Source organism: Bos grunniens, chromosome 22 (assembly GCF_055505025.1).
Source record: "Bos grunniens cultivar Pamir isolate PY7600 chromosome 22, Bosgru_T2T1.0, whole genome shotgun sequence".
Lineage (NCBI taxonomy): Eukaryota > Metazoa > Chordata > Mammalia > Artiodactyla > Bovidae > Bos > Bos grunniens.
In genome coordinates this window covers 22939932-22947292 of record NC_141186.1, presented here as the reverse complement: position 1 = coordinate 22947292, position 7361 = coordinate 22939932, and the positions used below count along the sequence as shown (strand labels likewise).

General features: G+C 41.5%; 1 long non-coding RNA gene across 1 annotated transcript; it reads right to left on the bottom strand.

Moving 5' to 3' along the window:
• Positions 1–2402: 2402 nt before the first annotated feature.
• On the bottom strand, positions 2403–5877 carry LOC147348214 (uncharacterized). Its single transcript, XR_015151232.1, has 2 exons — positions 5672–5877; positions 2403–5232 (listed from the first exon to the last, which is right to left on the bottom strand). It is a non-coding gene; the product is annotated as an uncharacterized LOC147348214 (long non-coding RNA).
• Between the last annotated feature and the right edge of the window lie 1484 nt (positions 5878–7361).

Below are 7361 nucleotides of genomic sequence, written 5' to 3'. Positions count from 1 at the left end.
TAGAATTCATTAATGAATGCTGGAGCTGATAAAGTTGAGTTTAATTACATACTGTATGTCTTGTTGAACATTAAACTTGCATTTTTATTATTTTTTTTTCTTAGTTGAAATTTTATTTTAAGCCTTCACCAAATAGATATCTGTCTTAGCTGTACTTTGTTCTTCAGAAGCCAGGGGCATCAATGAAAATTTAATTTGGAAAAAAGTTAGCACATTCTTCTTTATGATGTAGTATTGTATGTAGTAGTAAAGCTGTATTTGTGCCTGACTGGGTATTTTGCAAGGAGATCTGTAACCTGATCAGGTTCTCTGTCCTAAGAAGCCTTCTTCCTTGTTCCCCAGCTGTCTACTGCAGCCCCATGCCCCATCATCTGTCTGCCTGAGAAGACACTGTATAACCTCCCCTCCTTAGAAGAGGCGAATGTGCAAACGGCACAGTGGCCAGGCTGACCACAGTCTCATGAGCTTGAACAAAAATGGGAAAGCAAACCTTTCACCCCAGGCTACTACTGTCCAGGTTAGGGGTGGCTTATCTGAAGAAATTCTGAAAGTTTCTTTTAAAGGGTCAGTGGGCTTGATCTGAAACCCCAAATAGTGTATGAAACACATTAGCAAAATAAAATACCAACACATCTTATCATTATTCATGATGATATGCTGGAGGGAAAGAGCAGTTTCTACTGGGAGCTCCAATCTCCCTAGTTTTCAAAACCCAGATCAAGTCTCTTCCTCTACTGATCATTCTTGGACTACACAAAAATTTCTCCCTCTGCTAAACTAAACAGTTTGTTTTCTTTTTATTCTTCATTGGGAAATAAGCAGTTCATCGGGACAGTTCCTAGGGTCAGGGATGACCTCGACCTCTAAGCTTTCCACTAGGGCTGACTGCATTATTCCTGTGCAGGGGTTTGCACCTTATTGGAAGCCTAAGGGGACACAGATCACATAAAATTCTCTTTGAGGAGTGAGGCAGGGGGTGGGAATATCAATAGAGCAGTATATTTAAAACATAGCGGAACTGGTAAGATACCCCACAATCTCTGAAAGCTTCACAAGTAAAATTGCAATGGCTGATTTTTGACTGTTTTAGAAAGCAACTTTCCTTGTAGAGTATTTCTCACACGAAAGCAAAACAACAACAAGAACCTGGGAAAATCTAATCAAAGTTTGACTACAAAAGAAAGCAGTAGCTTAATCAGCAGTATTAGCATATCTGAAGAAAGAACACATCAATAGGAATCAGGGATGGTCTGCAAAGAATATAAAAGTAAGTGTTCATTCAGGCCTATAGAGATGCAGTGACCTCTACCACTCTGTCCTTATAGAGTCATTTTAAGGTCAGGAAGGACATTCTTTAAGACTGCCATCATTTCTGAAGCATGGCAAGGCAATGGGAAGAGAGAGGTCATGTGTCTCAAAATCTTCAGAGAGGAAATAAATAGTATGGGTCATTATAAAGAACATGAGGAAAAGATGAGAAATGTATTAAACCATCTATATAAACTATAATCGTAAATCAGTATTCTCTCTGAAGTTCAAGAATTAAAAATTGCAAAATTTGTTACCAACATAGAAAATAAACAAATGAACAGATCTTATTATTACAGAATAATAAAACTAATACCTAGTTCTACTAATACGCACAAGCAAGTGTAGACAGACCTCTCCTAACACATCTCACATTTTGATCAACTCCATATTCTCCTAGGATTTTGCCTTACAGTCAGTCAAAAGCAACTTTGTTAATGTAATTTCACTTACCACAGTGAGTCTGCTCCGAGGTGTAGCATTTTTTAAGGGGGGGGGGGTCCTTCCCCCAACTAACTCTTCTTAGGACTTCATGAAATATAACTTCTTCTAGGTGCCTAACCGGAGAAGGCAATGGCACCCCACTCCAGTACTTTTGCCTAGAAAATCCCATGGACGGAGGAGCCTGGTAGGCTGCAGTCCATGGGGTCGCTAAGAGTCGGACATGACTGAGCGACTTCACTTTCACTTTTCACTTTCATGCGTTGGAGAAGGAAATGGCAACCCACTCCAGTGTTCTTGCCTGGAGAATCCCAGGGATGGGGGAGCCTGGTGGGCTTCCGTCTATGGGGTCTCACAGAGTCAGACATGACTGAAGCGACTTAGCAGCAGCAGCAGCAGCAGCAGGTGCCTAACCGGGCACCAGTCACTATACTAGCCCTGCACTTCCCTTGTAACATTCAGCACATAAAAAATCATAGGCTCACAGTCCTGTCTCCACTGCACTGTAATTTCCATGAAGTCAGGGTCTTTTTATAGGATGACCAACAGTCCTAGTTTGTTGAGGCTGGGTGGGTGGGGCAGGGGGTTGCTGGATGCAGAGATTTCAGTGCTAAAACTGGGAAAGTCACAGAAATTAAAGGCAGGACACCAAATTGATCACTCTGTTATACACTACTATTTACAGAATACCTACCACAATGTCTACAAATTCAGTTCAAAATATACATAGGAAAAATGTGAGTAAAAGTACAAGTCTGTACACTATATCATAATTCTGAAATATACAATCCCAGATTAAAAGGGAACATAAAGAGTAGTTATTTTGGTTGGTTCCATGATAGGATGATAATTTTGTTTTATTGGGGGATTTTTACATTAAAAATTATGTTTATTATAATTTTAAGTTGGTATGATATTGATTCTTTTGAACTCCAAATCATATTCTACTTTTCTTCTGAATCTTTTCCAGAACCTTCTGGAAAAATATAATTTTTTCCTCAAAATTCATTCACAGATGTTACCCATGACACTCGTTTATCACATACCATTTTAGTGACTTGAAGTTCTTTCCACCCCTTCTTTTGAGTCCTAACTGCTTATCTAGAATAGACTCTATTCTCTGGAAGACAGGCATATGTTTGAGGGCCTCCCTGAGGACGTTATAACCTCTCTGTCAAACTGCCCCTTCCCAGCCTCTTCCCGCCCTGCCGTGAACCCTACACTCCATAATCCGGCAACCTGCAATTCACAGCTGATCCTGCCATGCTGTGAAACTCAGACCCTCTCTGGAGTACAGAGAAATTCTCGTGGAAATGGCTGGACCATTCCTTCTTTATAATCCCCTCCTTTAAAGTCTTTATTGGCCCCAGGACAGCCATTGTGAGCAGAGTTTCCGTAAATCAGTCGGCCAGAGCTGTGCAGTGTGGAGGTTGAACACCAACTGGGCTCCAGTTCACTTACATTTCTGTTGCACTCAGAAGCAAGAAGCAGTTTGCTTTTCTAGGTGGGAAGGGGAGGCAGGAGGATGTAACCTGGAGAAAGAGCAGCAGGTGTTTTTAGAGGCAAGATGAAATCTGGTTGGAGAAACAGATTATGTCTAGGTGGATGCCAATTCTAAGACTTGGACTAACAAAGTTCTCCAAGTTAAACCCAAGGCTTCAAAAGATGCAACTGAAGTCTCAGAGACCTTCCTTTGAAAAACATCTGTTTTTCATGATCACATGCAAAATGTATAGAGAAGATGCACTGGCCACAAAATGATGTCTCTAATACCAGCTACACCGATGTGTCTCTGCCACGGTAGGTGGAGCTCTACGAGCAGGGCTGGCAAATTTAAATCAGAGAGGAAGATAATTTTGTCTCTACAACTATGCATCCATCAAATCTATGGCTCTTGAAGGCAGAGGAAAATGGAAGAGTGATATGGAGAGAGAAGATTTCTGAGAAGTTCTCCATTATGCCTGTTCTGAGGTGAAGGGGGAAAATCCCTTTCTCCAAAGTAGTCAGCCTAACACTGAATTCACATCCATTTACTAGGAATAAATGGAGCAAAAAAAAAAAAAAATCACATTCAAAATGCTTTGTAGAAAGCCCTCAAACCTAAGCTAACTTTTCTTTCCTTCATTACTCCTCTTTCCCTCTTTCATTCCTAAGTGAGTTCTCCTGTCTTTGTGTGAATTTTCAGGCAGGAACACAAAGCCCGCTTGTCATGCTGGAGATGGAGAACATGGCAGGTTTAATGGTATTCCAGCCTGCGTAACTCCCATCATTTGTCCGAACATCTTATCACTTTATTCCGCTATTCTGTGCAATTCTTCTAATCTGCGTGACTCCATACTGTGTCTTCAACAACACTGCGTAATTAATACCTTTAAACAAACCTTTCTTCACTACCCTGCCCTAGTAATTTCCTTAAATGCTTCTGGCTTATTCCTCAATCTTGGCTGAATTAATACACTATGAAAGCAAAGTCATAGGCAGAGGACAGGAACAATTACTGATAACATACTCAAGAATAAGAGAGAGCAGAGAGGAGGGATCCTTGACCTATGAAGTTATTAGATATAATTCGTAATATCACAGAACAAGTTCACTGCTACCAAAAAAAACCCTAAACTCAAAGGATTTATAAACCTGCATTTCTACTGCAATCTCTTTCCCCAGTTGGATTTTGCTTTCTTTGTAGAATGGAGGGATTTTGTTTATATATTTGATTTATCTGCTTATGACAAATACAAAGAGGAATATGTTCTGTATGATATGATAATGGTGGATACATGTCATCATGGCTGTGCTCAGTTGCTCAGTTGTGTCTGACTCTTTGTGACCCCATGGACTGTTGTCCCCCAAGGCTCCTCTGTCCATGGAATTTCCTGGGCAAGAATACTGGAGTGAATTGCCATTTCCTCCTGAGCCAGGGATTAAACTTACATCTCTTGCATCTCCTGCACTGGCAGATGGATTCTTTACCACCGTGCCACCTGGGAATCATAGTATATGTCATCATAAATACATGTCTAAGCCCATAGCATGTACTACACCAAAGGTGAACCCTAAACGATGGATTCTGGGTGGTTCCAACGTGTCAGTGTTAGGTTCATCAGTTGTAATCAGTGTACCATGGTGGGGCTGGATGTTGAAAGTGGGGGGAACTGTGCATATGTGGGGGCTGAGGGCACACAAGAAATATCTGTACCTTCCATTCATTTTTGCCTTGAACATAAATCTTTAAAAAATAAAGTCTATTAAAATAAAAAAGGAAAAAAAAGGCAGGGGTGAGGGAGATGCAGCGGTAAGAGCGAGTCCAGTCAGAAAAGTCCTGTGCACTGTCTGGAATGCTCTCTGCTTCATTCAGCCTGTCCAAATTCTTCCTACTGATCAATGCCCATCCCAAGTTCCACCGCAGTCAGGAAGCTTCCCCGTGGTTCTCACTTGCAAGGTTCTGTTTTGCTCCCACTTGTGGATTCACTGTCCTCTGATGACCTTGTGTAAGGCAAAAAGAAGTCCAAGAAAAAAGAAAAACTGCTCAGAATAAATAAAATACATGTGCAGACTAAACTCAGACCCCAGGCCTCCATGTTGTCATATCTGATCCTAGACAAACTCTCACTTTACAGGTGAGAAAGTCAAGGCCCAGAGAGGTCAAAATGTTTTTCCAAGGTGGCCCAGCTGGTCTGTAGCAGAAATGAGACTGAACTCCCTGTGAGTCTCCTATGACTTGGCTCTGGCAGCAACACTGCCTAAAGTATAATTTTGAAAGTTTTCTTCCTAATAGGAAAGCTAGATTCAATCTCTTCACAAAATAGCTGCCTCATGGGTTTTGTCAGAATAGAAAAAGCTCTCCTGGAAAATGACTGTCTCGTGGGAGTGACTGCTGGGTCAGGTTTATGAAAGGAACGACAATTTGATTTGCGGCACTCACCCGTGGGAGCCCGGCTGCGTCTGCTGCTTTCTGATTGCAGGCGGGAGGCCCAGGGACTCTGAGGTGAAGCACACAGAGGTAGCCACGCTGAGACACACTACCAGCCTGGGCACAAGCCATGCTTTCGGATGGCTCAGAAGATGTAGCTGACTTGGCCTCCCGGCCCAACAGAAGGTACTGCCTGGCCGAAGTGGAAATGGCAGTCCAAGACAAGAAAGGAGAGAAATCCAATATGATTCAGGTCACTCACAGGTACAAATTGATGTTTCACCTGTTCTTCTCTTTATTTTCCATTTTTTAATGTCCTGTTTTTTTTTTTTTTTAACCCTTGGCCCAGATGGGTAAAAACGTCTTTTTTTTTTCACAGAAGAAAAGAAAATGAAGCCAGTGTGGGGAGAGTGAGGGAGTATTTGTAAATCAAAGGAAAATATTACAACAGGAAAATCAAGTGTTTTAGTCTGTTATAACAAAGAGCCATGGACTGCCTGGCTTACATAACAACATAAATGTATTTCTCACAGTTCTAAAGGTTGGAAGCCTGAGATCAGGGTGCCAATTTGGTCAGATTTCAGTGAGGAACCTCTTCTGGGTTGCAGACCATTTTATGCTATGTTCTCACACTGAGGGAAGGGAGAGGGAGCTCGCAGGGGTCTCTTTTATAAAGGCACTAATTCCATTCTTGAGGGATCCACCTTCATGACCTAAGTACCTCCTAGAGCCTGCACCTCTAAACACCCTCCCTCATATAGGGGATTAAGTTTCAACACATGAATTGTGGCGACACACAAACATTTAGTCTATAGTGTCAAATATATGCAGGAGTTCAAACTGCAACTGGCCTATGACCTGGCTCTGCGATGAGTCAGTGGCCTTGCTGTCACCCTCTCAGAGAGAATCCTCCAAGCATCAGTCCTTGATGGTCACAGCAGGAATGCCCTTGATCAAGGCCTAAAAGTCCCCTCTAGACTGGCATCTTTGCTCTTCATCCTAAAGGGGTCTCAATACATATCTGGTGATGAAATTAATAGGTAAATTGCTTGATTCCATTTTTTTTTCCTTGCACACACAAGAAAAGCACAAACACAAACAAAAATGATCTGATTAGGACACATGGAGATAATTAAAATGTTGGACACTGAGTGTATAAAAATCAAAAAGAGAACAGGAATATATGAGCAGCTTGGAAATGAATTTTAAAAGCCAAACTTATATATTGTCACCCAGCCAGGCAGTCAACTCCTTTAGTCCAAACCAGCACAATTGGGATGAAACTGCCATGTCTATTCCTTCTACAGACCTTTACAATCTTTTCTCAGGAATGAATGAAAGTGCTTGCTTAAGTTGTCTGTGCTCTATCTGAACTAATATAGAAAAATTGAAAAGCAAACACTTTTAAGACATGCATTGCCCCTGGGTATTTTCAGAGATATATACACTCAGGTAGTATCAGTTCCAATTACCACACTTTGGTTGCACAACATCCACCTACTTCCACGCTGCTTTTAAATGTGACATTTCGGCGCACATCTAATGAAAAACAGGAATATGCTGTTCAGGTGGTCAGGAGGTCAGGCTCTGCTCTGGATCTGCTAAGAACTGAACCTGTGACCTCCTCAGTCTCATGTTTCCTCATATGTAAAATGAAGATTTGAGTATAAATTTATGAAATTTCTTTTAGCTTGATAGCTCC